General features: G+C 37.9%; 1 non-coding gene across 1 annotated transcript; it reads right to left on the bottom strand.

Annotated features, from left to right (window-relative positions):
- Positions 1-2,053: 2,053 nt before the first annotated feature.
- LOC113605252 (small nucleolar RNA SNORA70) lies at positions 2,054-2,188 on the bottom strand. The gene has a single exon (XR_003427127.1). It is a non-coding gene; the product is annotated as a small nucleolar RNA SNORA70 (small nucleolar RNA).
- Between the last annotated feature and the right edge of the window lie 16,113 nt (positions 2,189-18,301).

Here is an 18,301-nt window from a genome sequence, read left to right as displayed (position 1 = left end):
ATAAAATTCCTGTGCCTCTGTATGTGAAACCGGGAAAGTAAAAACTCAAGAGGGATCCAAGCAAGTCACAGCCTTTGCTTTGATGTGCTCCCGGTGACCCACGCTGAAGCAACACATGGCTATGGATTCCCATTGTTAGTGTAAATGTGACTTTTCTTACACAAGGGGAGTGGTTTTGATCGATTCAAAGGGCCCGGTGGGCAGCCAGGGATCAGCATAAAGGGTGAAAAGGTGAGCAATAAATATGTCAGTGCCTTGACACAATTAGGTTTATAAAAAAAGCACTGAAGCAAAATGGAACATAGCGGGTTTACAAAAACAGCTGACATGTTCTATGTTTTAGAGAAGGATTTATGGCTAATTAACTGTCCAGAACAATTCTAACTCCTGTACATAGCAAAACATAAGCTGAGACAAAGAATGATTGATTTTAGTGCGAAAGTCCTATATTGTGAAATGAGAGAGAAAGGGAGGACAGTGTAAGGCAATTATTTGGAAGTATTGAGTTTGCACAGCTTAGATGTGGAATCAGGATTTTGCAGGAGACTGGGTTTTTTTGCTGCTGCTCTTGTTCTTATAGCTGTTGTTGTGTTGTTTTAAAATATCTTGCGGTTATATCTGTCATGGAAAAGAGACTGATTTACCAGAACTTTTTGAAGTTACTGCTACTGGAATCCAACAGGAGAAGGTATTCATCAGCTCCCATGTATACAGATTATCATGCTGTCATTACAAGAGAGGAAAGAAGAGCTTTTGGCTTTAACAGTAACTACTTTTCCATGTTTAGAGTTTCATCTGGATTTCAGGGGCACTGAGAAAGTGCCCATAATAGGAACAGGAGCGATCATATTTTGAAAATGTAAGTTTCTATTCAAATCATTCTGTGTCCTGAAATAAATCCTTTCTGCCATCGGTTCCATATGCATCCACTTTTCCTAGCCTTGAAACACAGCTGAACCAAGAGTGTGTATACCACTAATGAACATCAGTCTAATACCAAACATCTACATTCGAAATAAGGTCTAAGCACAGACAACAGCACCAGGATTCATCTTCTGGTTCTCTCTTTCCTCCACTCTCTCTAAAGATCAATTGCTCTGACTTTGGTTACCCACCTCCTCCCTCCAGAAAGCTTCTAAGAGAGGTAAGTGAGACTATAACCACAGGAAAAGGAGGAGCTAAAGTCTAACACTAGAAGACATGCACAACAGAAGATAGAGGGTGGTCTACCAAGAGGGAAAATGGGTTGGATGAAGTTTAAGTTGGTAGAGGAATTAAGATAAAGATAAACAAACAGCTTGCTTTTTGAAAGGGAAAAACTAGGCTCTAGATTATTTCCATTAGCTGATGTCAAGCTCCAGAAAACACAAACTGGCTTTTTCTTTTATTTATCTGTTTGTTTGTTTGTTTGCTTTTGGCTGCGTTGGGTCTTGGTTGATGCCCTCGGGCTTTCTCTAGTTGCGGTGAGGGGGGCTACTCTTCGTTGCTGTGTGGGGGCTTCTCATTGCGGTGGCCTCTCTCGTTGCAGAGCACGGGCTGTAGGCACACGGGCTTCCAGTAGTTGTGGTGCACAGGCTTAGTTGCTCTGCGGCATATGGGATCTTCCCAGACCAGGGCTCAAACCCATGTCCCTTGCGTCGGCAGGTGGATTCTTTTTTTTTTTTAACAGGGAAAAGAAAGTAGAGTTTATTGGCGGGAGTAGGGAGGGGGCAGCGCCAAGGCTCTCACGAGTGCAGGGCCCGCCATTTGTCCAGGGGGCCACGATTAGGGATGTACTTGACCCCACAGCCATCTGGAATGAGCCATTTTTCTGCCACCATGTTTTCAAACTCATCTGCATTAAACTTAGTAAATCCCCACTCCTTGGAGATGTGGATCTTCTGGCGGCCAGGGAACTTGAACTTGGCCCTGCGGAGGGCCTCAATCACATGCTCCTTGTTCTGCAGCTTGGTGCAGATGGACATTATGACCTGGCCAATGTGGACCCTGGCCACTGTGCCCTGGGGCTTTCCAAAGGCACCATGCATGCCAGTCATTAATGTCCACTGGAAAGGGCTGTCTCCAAGGTCCCTTAGGGCAACCCATACAGGCAACAGGCTGCATACACTACCAAGGAGGCTGCTGTTTGCAGCCATTGCACACCGGGGCCCCATGGGGAAAAGAGCACAGCCGGCTTAACTGGCTGCAAAGGGCAGGTGGATTCTTAACCACTGCGCACCAGGGTAGTCCCCAAACTGGCTTAAACATAGAGTTGATTAGCACTTAGAAAAGAAACTGGAGATAACTCAGAGCAAGTTTCACAAATTAACCTCTTTTTTTTTTTCCTGATAGGGCATCTATATTGGTAGATCAGAGATAGATAACTGATGTTAGTTAGGGATTTCAGAGAGTCATGTGTCAAAGTCTTTCATAATAGTTTGGTAGGCAAAATGGAGAAACCAAGGCAATGTGATAGTACAGATAAGACCAGCAACTCTATGATGGAAGGGATTGTCACTAACGTGTTCACTGCCATGTCTTCTCTATGCAACACAAAGCCTGACCCAGGCTCAAAAAATGTGCATTGATTTAGTAGTTAGGTGCATTCACTGATGTACCAAAACACATTGTTTTCTGGATCTCTGTCAACAGATTTTATTTTATTTGTCTCCGTATCTCCAGGGCATTAGAAAGTACCTGGCATACAGTAGTAGAATTTAATAAAATGTGATAGATGAATGAATAAGTCTATAGATCTTCTATAAATTCTTACAAGGTTCTTTTCTTAGTCTTAACCTAGTCAATGTTCTGAACAATGACTTGGTTGAAGATACATTAAAACAAGGGATTATCAGTTATTACAATTGTATACATTAAAACAATTAACACATGAAATACAATGGACCAAAAGGACATAGATCAATACCTATATGACAAAATTTAATATCTCTAAATGTATATTTTTAAAATGCACAAATGAAGGATAGCAGAGTTCCCAGCGTGAAGTAATTTACTCTGTAAAAAGATATGACAGGTCTCATCAAAAAGACCACAAATAACAAATGTTGGCAAGGATATTGAGAAAAGGGAACCCTGTACCTTGTTAGTGGGAATGTAAATTGGTACAGCCACTATGGAGAACAGTACAGAGGTTCCTCAAAAGACTGAAAATAGAACTACCATATGATCCAGCAATTCCACTCCTGGGTATATATCTGAAGAAATGAAAACACTCTTAAGGGAAATCAGAAAATATTTTGAATTGAATTAAAATTAAAATACAACATACAAAAAATTGTGGTATACAGTGAAAACAGTGTTTATAGGGTAATTACATCATTGCTTATTTATATTAGGAAAGAAGAAATGCAATCCACTATATTAATAGCCAAAAAAACGCATGATCATCAACTGATGCAGAAAAAAATATTTGATAAATTCAACATCCATCCCAGATAAAAACTCTCAGCAAACTAGGAATAGATGAGTTCTTTCTCAATCTATTGAGAAAAGGCACGCTCAAAAAAAAAAAAAAAAAAACCCTACAGCTAATATCATACTAACTGATGAAAGACTGAATGTGTTCCCTCTAAGGTCAGAAACATTACAAGGATGTTCACTCTCACCACGCCAATTCAACATAATACCAGAACCCTTAACCAGTGAAATAAAGCAAGAAAAAAATGCACACAGGTTTGAAGGAAAAAATAGAACTGTTTCATAGACAATGTGTAGAAAATCCCAAGGGAATCTATAAAAAACCTCCTAGATCTAAAAAGTGAATTTAGCAAGATCACAGGCTACAAGACCAAAAGACAAACGTCAATCATATTTTCATTTAGCAGCAATAAACAATTAGATACTGAAATTTAAAACACAATACCACTTACAGCAGCCCCCAAAAATTAGGTATAAATCTTGTAAAATATTTACAGGAACTGTATGCTGTAAACTTTATAACACTGGTTTTAAAATAGACCTATGTAAATGGAGAGACATACTATATTCAAGGATTGGAAGACTCAGTAAAGATGCCAATTGATCTACAGGTTTAATGCAATTCCAGTCATAATCCCAGCGGGATTTTTGATATATATAGGAAATCTATGGGAAAGCAAAGGAACTAGGATAGCCACAATAATTCTGAAAAAGAGAAATAAATTTAGAGAAATCGCACTACTCTATTTTAAGTTTTACTACAAAGCTACAATAATCAAGAGAGTACATTATTAGCACAGGAATAGACACAAATCAACAGAACAGAATAGAGTCCAGAAATAAAATCACACATATATTAATTTTGACAAAAATGGAAAGGCATTTCAATGGAGAAAGGATAGTTTTTTCAATAAATGGTGTTTGAACAATTGGACATCCATATGCAAAAAAAAAGAACCTCAACCCATACCATGACTCATAAACAAAATTTATCAAAGTGGGTCATAGATCTAATTGTAAAACACAAAACTATACAATGGTTAGAAGAAAAAAAATAAAAAGAGATTCATGGCTTGGGTTTAGGTAGAGTTCTTGGACATGACACCAAAAACACAATCTATAAAAGAAAAAAATTGATAAACTGGACTTCATCCAAATTAAAATTTCTATTCTATTAAAGATATTCACTGTTAAGAGAATGAAAGACAACCTACAGACTGGGGGATATTATTGGCAAATCATATGTTTGTTAAAGACATATCTATTATATATATGTATATATATATTTCTCAAAACTCAATAATAAAACAACTTAAAGTTTGAGAAAAAACTTGAGCAGACATTTCACCAAAAAGGATATACAGAAGGCAAATTAGTATAGTCCAACATCTTTAGCCATTAGGGAAATGCAAATTAAAACCAGGATGAAATCAGTAAACACTTATTAGCATGGCTAAAATTTTTTAATACTGACAATACCAGGTACTGGCAAGTATGCAGAACAACTCTAACTCTCAAATATTGCTGGTGGAAATGCAAAATGGTACAGCTACTCTGGAAAGTCATTTGAAAGTTTTTTATAAAGTTAGGTGTATCTCAACAATTCCACTCCTCAGTATTTAGTAGAAATGAAAACTATGTTTGTACAAAAACTGGTACATGGTTGGTTACAGTAACTCTATAAAAATTGCCCCAAACTGGAAACAACCAAGTATCTTTAAACTGGCAAAGAGATAAACAAGCAATGGTACATCCATACAATGTAATACTCAGCAATAGAAAGGAATGAACTATTGATACATGCAACAAGTTGAATGAATCACAAAGGCACTATGATGAGTGAAAAAAGCGAGTCCAAAAGTTACATACTGAATGATGCCAACTGTATGACATTCTTGAAAAGACAAAACTATAAGTGATAGGAAACAGACTAGTACTTTCCAGGGCTGAGAAGTCAGAGGAGGGTGTGATTACAAAGGTATAGTAGAAGGAAATTTGAAAGGGGTGGGGGGGCAAGAGATGGAATTGTTTTGTATCTTGATTGTGGTGGTGGTTACATAAATCTATACATGTGTTAAGATTCACAGAACTGTTCACTAAAAATGTTAATTTCACTGTATGTTAATTTTTTAACTATACAAATTTTAAAAATAAGATATGACAGTTTTTATTGATTACAGTTCAGTATATGCCAAAAGTATGATGATTACCAAAACAAACAAAAAAACAAACAAAAACCAACCAAACAACAACAAAACCCAGCTTGGGCTGCATTAATGGGAGAATTAAATCCAAATCAAAGAAAGTTATAGACCCATTAGACCCTAAATTGATCAGACCACATCTATAGTATTCTGTTCTATTTGGACATTGATAAAATTAACTGTCTTGAGGAAGGAGACCATGATAGCTAGGGGATGGTGGAAAGAATTGAGATATTTAACTTGGAGTAAGGAAGGAATGACATGGTAACTCTCTCACTATAGGAAAATTGCCCATTAGTTTACTAAGTCTTATTCTTTACTACTCCTGACGCAAGAACTGGGTTCCCTAGAAAGTAGCTGCAAGAAGGCAGACCTCAAATCATTATACAGAAAAGCTTTATTATAATTCAAGATGGGAATAAATAAAATGACTTGCCTAGGTAAGCAGTGAGCTTCTCGTCATTGGAAATCATTGAAAATGTTTAAGCAGATGTTAAACAACCATCTATCAAGGTTATTGTCAAAGGGATTACTTCATTGAGTAGAAGATTGATCTCTTTAACCTCTAAGGTCTCTCCAAACCCACCTCCTTTATTCTAAATTATAAAGGATGTTGTAAATCACCCTCACTCCGTGTGTACCTCCAACTCCTTACAACTCATTACATTGTACATTATATAGAGTGCTCACAAAATCCCCGTGGACTCCTCCTAACACTAACTGTCCCAAAACAGCCTTCCAGGATGTTTTAATGATTTCCAACCAGCAACAGGGAAGATGTGCAGAACATGTTAAAAATTTTTAAAATAAAAAATTTCAAAAAATAAACTAAACTTGCGCATAGAACAAATAGGTGACTTCTAACAAGAATATATAGGGAATGTTTGGCCCTGCTCTATCTATGTTTGAAGAGTTATTGTATCATCCTAAAAATGGACTAATGTGAGCTTTGAGACCTATTTTGAGTTACCTTTGCTCTAGTCTAGAAAAGGAAACTGGGAAGTTTCATGTCTTAAAATTGATCAAAAAAAAAAAAAAATGCCCCTATTCTTTCCTGTCCTTTTCAATTCTTTGAATCTCACTCCTCATGTTTTACTCTTTCGTTTTTCTCAATCTGCATTACATAGGCCTAGACCTTTCAGAAGTCTCCTACAAATTAAGAGCAAGAGCACCTGGTTAAGGCCATAGTGGGCAGCACAGCGGGCTTAGCAGACATCAAGCCAACAGGACTGGGATGAGGGGAAGGCTACGGAGGTCAGTTTTGTCTGGCAGGACATGAGTCAGGGCAACTGATTGCTACTGGTACTACCTGAAGTTGGAAGAGCAAAATTTAAAGCAGCAGATCAGGCATGGGTTAGACAGGACTTCAATCAGAGGTCTGGTGGTACCCCAATGATTGCAAGAGAGCCAAGTTGTGTGGTCCAGGTCCAAGGCTGTAATGATGCCTTCCCACATCAGAGTCCATAGGCCTACCTGGCTCTGAAATATTTACATCAATGCAACTTTACTCTTTTCAGAGTGCTTATGAAGGTATAATAGTTAGTTCCCTTTATGAGTCCATTATAGAATCAAAAAAACCTGCTTGGCAGACAAAAATGATTTATGGTATTAGAAGTCAGGTCACTTATGTGGCAGGTAATCATTGAAAGGGAGCATAGTCGGGGGTTCTGAGGTGCTGGTTACATTTCTTGATCTAGGTGCATCTAGATTTTTTTTTTTTTTTTCGGTACGCGGGCCTCTCACTGTTGCGGTCTCTCCCGTTGCGGAGCACAGGCTCTGGACGCGCAGGGCTCACGGGCCCAGCCGCTCAGCGGCATGTGGGACCCTCCCAGACCGGGGCACGAACCCGTGTCCCCCGCATCGGCAGGCGGACTCTCAACCACTGTGCCACCAGGGAAGCCCGCATCTAGATTTTTTTAAATTCTAGTTGTATACTTATGATTTGCACGTTTGTGTATTTATGTTATCCCTAAAGATAAGGAAAAAGCCCTTGGCAGGGGCTTCCTAAAGCCATTCTGGTGAGTGTGTAGCCAGCAATGCAAGCGCTAAGCCTCAGCCCGGAACTCTCAGCCCTCTTTCTTTCTTTCCGTGTGTGTGTGCAGGCTCACACATGCTCATTGTACATACACACACCCAAACACAAACTAGATCTGTTCAGAGACAGAAGAGGCAGCAAGCACACACCTGAGGAGTACATTTGCCTTCTCTTCCCAACCCTGTCCCAGGTGCATCTCCAGGGCTTGGCTGATGTCACTCTATAGACCAGGATTTGACATTCTATACTCCGTGTTGAAAAGGGGCTCCTCCTTCTCTCGGTAGAAATCCAGACCCCCCAGGTGGAACAAATAGGATAATTTTAAGCATCAGTTAACCAATGATACCATATAAATATATTACTCATGCATGTTTAGCAAAAAAGGAAAAAAATACATCAAATGTTAACAATTATTATTGCTGAGCTATGGGATAAATTGACTTTTTTTCTTTATCCTTTTCTCTAATGTTTATGTTTCCTATGGTGATTGTGTACTATTTTATAATCAAGGGAAAAATGTGCTGTAAATAAAAATTTATGTTTGTGTAATAGATTATCACTTTCAAATTTATAAGCATAAGTTTTCTCAATGGATTCTCTGTATATTTAGAATACAAATCCTTTATCAGACATGTGTTTTGCAAATATTTTCTCTCAGTCTGTGGTTTGTCTTTTCATTCTCTTAACAGTCTCTTTTACAGAGCAGAAATTTTAAATTTTAACAAAGTCCAACTTATCACTTTTTTTTTCATGGATTGTACTTTTGATTGTATCTAAAAACTCACCACCATCTGTTGATTGTTACAATAATTCTCTGACATTATTATCTCCATTTTTCAGGTGAAGAAACTGAGACTTGCTAATTTGACTAAGCTCAAACGGGAAGAAGTTAATAGATTTGGGACTGACAGATTCCAATACTCTTTCCACTCTACAAAGTTGTGCTGCTATCTAACCCTATTCTTCTTGCCTTTTTTCTCTCTGCCTTTCTTTCTTTTTTCTTTGAAGTTTTTTTTAAAGTTTCCCCACCACCCTTCTTTGGCCGATGCACGGCTTGTGCGGGATCTTAGTTCCTCCACCAGAGATCAAACCCGTGTCCGCTGCAGTGGAAGCGCAGAGTCCTAACCATTGGACCTCCAGGGAATTCCCTTAAGTTTGTTTTTAAACCTAGGGTGAGCATGGTTTGCCAGGAGAAATGGCAACTTTCAAAGAAAAAGAGATTCATGAAGCTAGTCTATAGTATATCATCATGGCATTGTTAGAGCATGCTCTAATATAGCAATGTCAAGTGTTATGGGAGCAAGGAACCCGTGGGAGCATATTACTAAAGGTAAGAGTCCATTTCCCTAGAAACACACATGCACACATTTTCCATACAGTTTAAGGGGTTCTGGTTGCCACAGCGTCTCTAGACAGAGATATATGTAGAATTAGTTAGTTTAGCACCTGATCATCTGGGTGAAATATAAAATACTAGAAAGAAATAATATCCATGAAAGCACTAGCATAGTTCTTGTGCATCAGAGGCACTCAATACATTCTCATTTAATTTGAAGTCTGGTTAATTTGGTTAATAGTACAAGTAGACAAGTAGGGAATCCACACCTACTCTGTTTAATACAGTCTATTATAAGAATTTACCACAGGGTGTCACTATCATTCTAAAGAATAGCTTAAACAGAATCCACTCCCCCCCCAGCCACTCACACCCACACCTCCCCTTAATCATATGATATCACTTATATGTGGAATCTAAAAAAAAATGATACAAATGAACTTATTTACAAAACAGAAACAGACTCAGACTCTAAAAACAAACATATGATTACCAAAGGGGAAGGAGGGGAGGGATAAATTAGGAGTTTGGGATTAACAGATACACACAACTATATATAAAATAGATAAAAAACAAGGTCCTACTGTATAGCACAGGGAACTATATTCAGTATCTTATAATAACCTATAATGGAAAAGAATCTGAAAAAGAATGTGTATATATGTGTGTGTATATGTATATGCATATGTATAACTGAATAACTTTGCTGTACACCTGAAACTAACAAACATTGTAAATCAACTATACTACAATTCAAAACAAAAATTTTTTTAAAGACTAGGTAATGCCTACATAGTGAGGAGGGAGAGGCACTACTTTTGTATCCTGAGCTCTTTTTTTTTTAATAAATATATTAATATAATTCATTGTGCTTGAATGTTCTAAATATACTGCATCAACAAGTTTCAGAGCACATTGCAGTTGTCCCAGGTGTAAAAAAAAAAAAACTGAAAACACTGCTTGTGTTCAGAGACTTTACTCCAACACAGAGAATCCATGGGGAGTCTCAGTCACTCATTTATTCATTCATCACAGACTTATTGAACACCTGCTATGTTATAGGCACCATGCAAATCACAGTATGCCAAGAGGTTTGGGCATGTCTGGTCACTCTCACCATAGCTCTGGATAATTAGGCCTTGCTTAGGGTAGCAATAGAGTAGGGATTTGGTTTAGGATCCCTGTGGAGAACTTGGTCACCCCAAATAGCCTCTCACAGTTACTCAACCTGAAAACTGTCATCATAATCCTACATCCTGTAGTGCTGCTATCCGTCTATCACTGCTAAGGTGAGCAGCAGTCATCTGTAAAATATCCATCTGGCTGGTGCCTTCCTCCTTCTCGGCACTGAGGCAGAAGAGGCAAAGCCAATAACATTCACATGAATGGTTTTATTTTATAATAGCATTTTTGAGATACTTACATACCATGAAATTCACCCATTTAAAGTGTACAAGTCAGTGTTTTTCTTGCATGTTCAGAGAGTTGTGCAATCATTACCACTATCTAATTCCAGAACATTATTGTTAGCCCTGAAAGAAACCCCACACCCACTAGTAGTCACTCCGCATTCTCACCCTTTCCCCGGGCCCTGGCAACCACTAATCTACTTTCTGTCTCTATGGGTTCCCTTATTCTGGAAATTTCATATAAATGGAGCCATAACACGTGAACTCTTTCAAAATGGCAAAGGAAAGCAATTCTTTATCTCTACTCCAACTACCATGACTTGATTGGGTGGATTTCTGCTTTCAGAAAAGTGCTTTCAGAGTAGTGACCAATATACAAATTTATACATCCTTATACTATACATCACGGGTTCCCTTGGGGGGAATTTCTAACTTAGCTGAACTGTACAGCCAAATTGAAGTGAAGTTGATTTTACTCAGGACAAAAGTGGCTGAAATTAATCATCTTCTGAAATCCTTATTTCTTAAGTATGGTCTGTGAGAATGTAGAATCTGGGTACAATACTTGTATCTATTATCTTATATTCTGAGGTAGGGGACAAGAAAACTTAACTGCAAAATTGCTAGTCTCTCCTAATTAATCCTTAAGTAAACATCCAAGTCCTCCATCCAGGCCCATAGGGTAGAATGAGCTGACAATAACCTGCCTGGAGATGGAGAATAACATCAACAGAGAGAAGATCATGCCCCAGGCATTGTACTAACTGTTTCCCTCCCACCAATCCTGCAAGATAAGTACTATTAAAATGAGAAAATAAGACTCAGTGAGCTTCAATAATATACCCAAGGGCAGTTGCATCCCTCGTATGTGGAAGTGTCGAGTAATGGATAAAATCACAGAATCAGAACCACACTTTCTGGGTTCAAATCCTGAATTCTATAACACACCACCTGTATGACCTTGGGCAAGTTCCTTTACCCCTCTGTGCTTCAGGTAGCCTCTGTAAGGACAGAGGCTGTAAGGTTCAACTAAGTCAATACCTAAAGCACTTAGTACAGTGCCTGGCATATGAAAAGCCCTATGTAAGTATTAACTATTACTATTATTAGAATCCAGATTTGCCTGGATTTAAAGTCCTTGACCTTGATGAAAACCATGCCTCTCCACGCCTACCCCATATTCTTCCAAGTTTTTAAAAAGGTGGCTGAGGAGGCCTGTGGCCTGAGCTGACCGGCAGTGCTGCAGGATGTGGGCTCTCAGTCAGTCCTGACCTGGTACAGTGAGCACATTGGAGATGCCACCCTGCTCACACTCCAGACGTCTGCAACTTGAATTTTAAGTTTTCTTAGTAAAATGTATTATCTCTTTATCTGTATAATTGCCTGCTTGTCTCCATGGAATCATTCTGGAGAATTAACAGGGGTAAATAAATAAATCCCTGCTGTTTGTAACATTAGTACTGCTGTTTAGGGTTGATCATTTAAGTAGAAGCTCATTAACAATACAATACCTACAATTTGGAACACCTGCCACTGTGCAGGTGGCACAGAAACCTCTGTTTCATTTTTCTCCAAATACCTAGGTATTCTATAAATATCTAGGGTATCTCTCTTTATTGAAGGAATTCTCAACCTTGGTTATACATTGGAATCACATGAGGAGCTTAAAAACCATTGATGCCTGGGCTGTGCCCCCAGAGATTCTGACTCCATTTGTCCAGGGTGCAGCCTGGGCATCAGGAATCTCAAAGGCTCCCGACTTATGGATAGCCAAGTTTGAGAGCCAATGCTCAGTTGGTAGTCACATGACCTCTGGTCCTGCCTCAGTTTCAGCTGTTGGGGAGAATGGCTACCCATATTTTCAGGTTTCCTTAGAGGTCCCTCCATGACCAAGTGAATTTTCATTTTCTACATGCCCCATGATCCAAGTATTATGTCAGATCATCCCAACCCAAGCCTTCAGGGCGGGTCTTCTAAGTGGGCATGAAATAGTGAGTGTTAATTTTCTTATAAACTCAACGGAGATGAACCTGATAGTTACCCAAGTCTAGAGATGATCTGAAGGAAGAGGTTGAACATAAACTTAGAAAAGAGTCTTAGTTCTGGTAATGAGTGTGGATTGTTTAAAAATTATATTCATATGTTCAATTCTGTTGCTCTTCTTGTTTATATTATATACTAGAATCTATACTTCAGTATAGATTCCTAGATAAATATGTAGCATAATTAAAATTTGTAATTTAACTGTAGTATATTTCCTTTTTTTTTTTGGCTGTATAGGAAGATGAAGATCACAATGAAACCACAGACCAAAAGAGCAAAAACAGAACATCTCATAAGAAGATTGGGCCAATGAGAATGAATTGAGCATTGAATCATTTCCATTCCACATTTATAAAGCATCTACTAGGAAGCTGGCACTGTGCTAGGTACTCAGAATTCAAAAACATCCCTTGTGAGGCTGACCATCTAGTGAGGGAACAGATAATTTCACTATATTGTGGACAGTGCTCCAATAGAAGAGAAAAACACAGAAGGAGCCTTGAACTCAAAGGGGAGAATGGGGGTGGGGGCAGAGAAGCCTTCTGGTGAAGGTAATGCCTTACTAAATTTTAAAAGACAAGTGTTGGCCAAGTGAAGTGCAGTACTGGGGTTTAGGGGGTAGGGTCTCAATTATATTCCAGCTTCCCTCCAGGTTCTGAACCAATTGAGAAATTGACCTATGGGTCAACAGGGATCAAAATCTCAGCTTACTACTGTTATTTTTGCATTACTCTAAGAATGACCATGACTTTGCCAGAAGAGTAGGAAACAGTGATAGAAGGAATCCTGTGATTTTTCAGCTCCTTCTCACAATGTGGTTTCTAGTCACATTTCCTAGAATCTATGGTTATGTAAACATGGCAATTACTTAAGTATGTTCAAAATTTTCCTTATCATTCACTGAGCAAAGCAACTTTATCACAGCCCTTAAAATACCCACGAGAACATATTTTTATTTCTCACAAATTATAACTGAAGAAAAAGAAATCTTCTTTGTTTTTATTTGAACTCATCCCAGAGTCAGCCCTAAACTATATAGTCTATTTTGCACACACTAACTTTTGGACACTCATTTTTTTAAAATATTTATTTATTTAGTTGCTTCGGGTCTTAGTTGCGGCATGTGGGCTCCTTAGTTGCGGCTCACCCGCTCCTTAGTTGTGGCATGCGAACTCTTAGTTGTTGCATGCATGTGGTATCTAGTTCCTGGGTCAGGGATCGAACCTGGGCCCCCTGCATTGGGAGTGTGGAGTCTTACCCACTGGACCACTAGGGAAGTCCCTGGACACACATTACTTATTATCAATCCTGGTCCTAAAAGCCAAATGGGAAAAATCAAGCCCAGCTTCTTGTACAGCCCAGAGGCCACACAATCATGTGACAAAATTTTAATAACTACTATAAGGCCACCTCAACTGGAGTAGGTAAGATTAGGTGGGATGTTTAGCAATTATTTTTTGCCGCTCTTTTGCATCCTTCCTATACCGTTTTTTTTTTTCTGCTCTATTTCCATCTTCCCTAAGTTAAATGTTTTTGTCTTCCTTTGATTCTAAAATTATAGTAAAGATATATAAAATATAGTACCTCGATATTTGGAAACATTTCCTTTAATTTTTTTTAATTATAGCACTTAATTTTTGTAAAGATTCACTTTGATTCACTTAATTTACAAAATTTCTGCTAATTTAATTTCTTTTTTTTTTGCCTGCCTTGGGTCTTCATTGCTGTGTGCGGGCTTTTCTCTAGCTGCAGCGAGCGGGGACTATTCTTCCTTGCAGTGCATGGACTTCTCATTGCGGTGGCTTCTCTTTGTTGTGCAGCACCGGCTCTAGGCGTGCAGGTTTCAGTAGTTGTGGCACAAGGGCTCAGTAGTTGTGGTTCGCGGGCTTTACAGTGCAGGCTCAGTAGTTGTGGCGCACGGGCTTAGTTGCTCTGTGGCATGTGGGATTTTCCCAGACCAGGGCTCGAACCCATGTCCCCTGCATTGGAAGGTGGATTCTTAACGACTGCGCCACCAGGGAAGTCCCTGCTAATTTAATTTCCAATTTTCATATTAACATTGCTCTATGACATGATGAAATAACAACTGCTGTGATCACTACATTTAAAGCTTCCTATTGTGAATTCAATAGTCTGAAATACATTCCCATATGTGGATTCACTTACAAATATAGTTTGGAAAAGACAACCAACAAGGACCTACTGTATAGAGCAAGGAACTATACTCAATATCTTGTAATAACCTATAATGGAAAAGAATCTCAGAAAGTATATATATATATATATATATATATATATATATATATATATATATATAACTGAATCACTTTGTGGTACACCTACAACTAACACAACACTGTCAATCAACTATACTTCAATAAAAAAATTTTTTTTAAGTATATATATACATAGTTTTGAAATGCAATGAAAATGTTTCACTTGAAAACATGAGATACTGATAAGGTCTTTTCTTACCTAAGATAAACGTGTACATTTGCAGCTCAAAAAAAAAATTAGAGTCACTTGGTCACCTGAAAATTAAACATGGCCTGAGGTGAATTTGCCTTTTTAAAAAATGCCTTTAAAATAGACATTATAATTAATCTAATTAAAGAAAGCTATGGTAACTTTTGTCAAAACTTGTAGATACTTTTTTAATGAATTTTTCACTTTTATCCAAGCTAATAAAAAACACATAGCTCACTGGTTACTTGAGTCCAGTCCTTGAGAGAGGAAGTTTTTATGAACTAGTCCCAGTTTATTCTGGGAACCTGGTTAAGTTATTTCTGGCTTTTGATTAGGAATGGACAATGTTGAAGGGTCCAAAAGTCACTGATATTGTCAATAATAGGTGTTTGGTGTGGGTTGGTGAGGAACACAGAGCTCCAGTCCCTCCCCTGATTCCATCTTCACTCAGCTTAGATTGTGGCCTCATACACAGCTCATCATCCACCTGACTCTCAGTCCATTAGAAGGCAGACATTAAAAATCAGTGACTCAGTGAGAAAGGAATGAGTGAGGAGCTGAAAACATAAATAGAAGCCTATTATGCCTGCTCCTCTTTCAAATATGCCTTTGGAGTGAGTGAGAGAGAGTGAGTAAGTGAATGAGAATGAGTTAAAAAAAACATGTGCATTTGAGCAACAGAATAAATCTCTACAGTATTGGATTATAACCCAAAGAATAAATTAAATGTCAATGTGTCCATACTGACATAAAAAATGATTGAATAAATAAATAAATAGAAGAGAAGGGAAAACCTTTCTTACAGAATTCCAAATAATATATTTAGATACTTCCTCCTCCAGGATATGGAGCTCAATTCTCCTTCCCGTAAGTGGGGGCTGGACTTAGTAACTCACTTCCAAAGAATAGAGCATGTAAAGAGAAAAATAGTAACTTTGCTGTGGAGAAACCTGTCTAGTTAAGACACCGCCTTAACTAGAGATCAATGTTGACATTATTAGTAACAAGTCAGGTTGATATCTATATACCTCCTGATTTGACACCTACACACAGAAGAATATATGTACTATGATCCCTTCCATTTATTTACACACTTGCCTCAGTTTAAGGATATGTATGTGTGGAAGTGTATTCAGGAATACATAGAAGAGTTTTGGGAGGAAATAGACCAAACTGTTAACAATGGTTACTTCAGGGGAGAAAAGAGCTATTGGAGGAAAGGGAGCAGATGAAGGAGTACTTTTACTCTTCATTCTATTTATTTCTGTATTGTTTTAAAATTTTGCAACAATTGTTTTTGTAATTTTTACTAATTAAAAAAAATAGAAATGTTCTAAAACAGAGAGTGTGAGCTCTGGGGAGGAATTTGCCATTTTTTACTCCATAGCTCTTGTCTCCCCTCAAATATGAAGAAGTTCTCTCTTAAAGCATGTTTTGAAGACCTTTCCTGATTAGTCATTCTTTACTTTCACTTATTTTCAAAATACTTGACTCACACCAACATAATTTAATGCTACTCTTAAATTTGAATTTTCATTTCTCAAGTCCAAACTTTAATGTCTTTTCCACCAGGAATGTTAAGGCTTAGTTAGGTGGCAAGTGCCTATGTCTAAACTATTCCATAGGCCTCTTTTGGCAAATCCAGGATGAAGCATTGATATACATCAGACGTTGGAGTATCTAAGATCTAAATGACGTCAAATGAAAGAAAACTGAAATATAAATGAAACATTGTTATATATGATTATATAACATCAAATTCTCTCAATGTTGAGACGGTAAAGTGTGAATTTATATTTCCCTCTGTTGTCATGTAGATAGAATCTTTGGCTATCTTTTTTCACAAAGCTGAATAAATGTTAATTAATTGAAGAATAATACTGCACTGAATGCAAGATAGTGGTATGTGGTAAGTGCTACTGGAAAAGATAGTTGCTCCCAGGGCCCTAGGAAGGAGTCTTAAGTCCTAATCTTTGCCCATCCCCAGCTAATGCAAGCGGCAAGTGTGTGAATAAGGGAAGGCAGGTCTTACAGACCAGGGGAGTTCCCTGGTGGACAGTGGCGGTGCTTTCACTGCCATGGCCCACGTTCAATCCCTGGTCAGGGAACTGAGATGTTCCTGTTCCACATAGCAAGCCGTGTGGTGTGGCCAAAACATGTATTACAGACCAAAGAATCACTAGAGTTAGAACATGAAACCTGTGAGAATGACTATAAGAAGGGGAAAGAACGTTCTACTTCTTCATTGAATTCCCAAGATATCATCATTTTCATATGTGAAAATAAGTATTAATCTATATGAACCTCAGATGTCAGCGGTATCACCTTGCCTGTAACAATCAGACTGGCTAAAATATCACTCCAGATTCTGTGCAATATCCAACTATGTACCCAAGATGTCTGTGATATCCCAGAGGGTTTATCTTCTCATACAGCTCCAAGCTTTGACTTCCTCTGAATTAACTGGTTCAGATTATGCACTGCTGCATCTGCACAAACCCCTGTCCCTGTTCTGAACCACGAAATTTAGCACCACTTTCTGATTTCTACATGGGGGGAAGACATTCCCACAAAGTCTTTGCGTTTTAATAGATTTTTCTTAAAGTTCTGGGAGATGAATGGGGTTTACATCACAATTCTACAGATAACTTAAAATCCAGAGTCAAAGGTCCATGCCATTCAAATGACCTTCTGCCATTATATTAAAATTGCCATTTCTCCTGCAGCCTACCTCCAGGCTTCACGCCTTCCCTCCCTCATTGTTCCTCCTCCCCTCACAATATGAGTATTCTAAAAGTATATAAGCTGACAGCCTCTGGAAAATATTTTTCATATTGCTTACTTTTTTATTAGTACAGATAATATTATAGCTTACAAAATGGATTTTCTAAGCTTTACTAGTTATGTTACAATCAGTAGATAATAGAAATTCTAAGAAATAGACAATAACTTTTTTCTTCTATCTACAACCTCTTTAATCTTTAAAATTTAACCCAATGGTTAATGTACTGTAAATAGTTCAACATCATCAGATTGTTTTTGTGTTTTGGATTTGCATGAAAGAACAATAACAATTAAATCCATTCCATTCATGATGTTTATGTTTAATGCTGTGAGAAGTTGCAATTTTATCAGCCCATTGAGCATTGAACCTCAATTTGAGTGTACAAACTATACTGTAAAACAAAATAATAACCTTCTAAATGTGTTACTATGTACTATTAATGGCATGCTATTAAAATAACTTTGGGCACCACAGTAGATCTATTATGGAGGTTAGAGTTTACATTGTAAAATGTTTTATAAAAATGACTAATAATGAAATATAATTACATTTTCTTTGTCCTTTTTTATACAGAAGGTACACAGGAGGCATGGCATAGATCAACTT

The sequence above is a fragment of the Aethalodelphis obliquidens genome, unplaced genomic scaffold, assembly GCF_003676395.1.
Source record: "Aethalodelphis obliquidens isolate GAN/ISIS:26980383/991018 unplaced genomic scaffold, ASM367639v1 scaffold2, whole genome shotgun sequence".
Classification (NCBI taxonomy): domain Eukaryota; kingdom Metazoa; phylum Chordata; class Mammalia; order Artiodactyla; family Delphinidae; genus Aethalodelphis; species Aethalodelphis obliquidens.
This window is presented reverse-complemented; position numbering and strand designations above follow the sequence as displayed.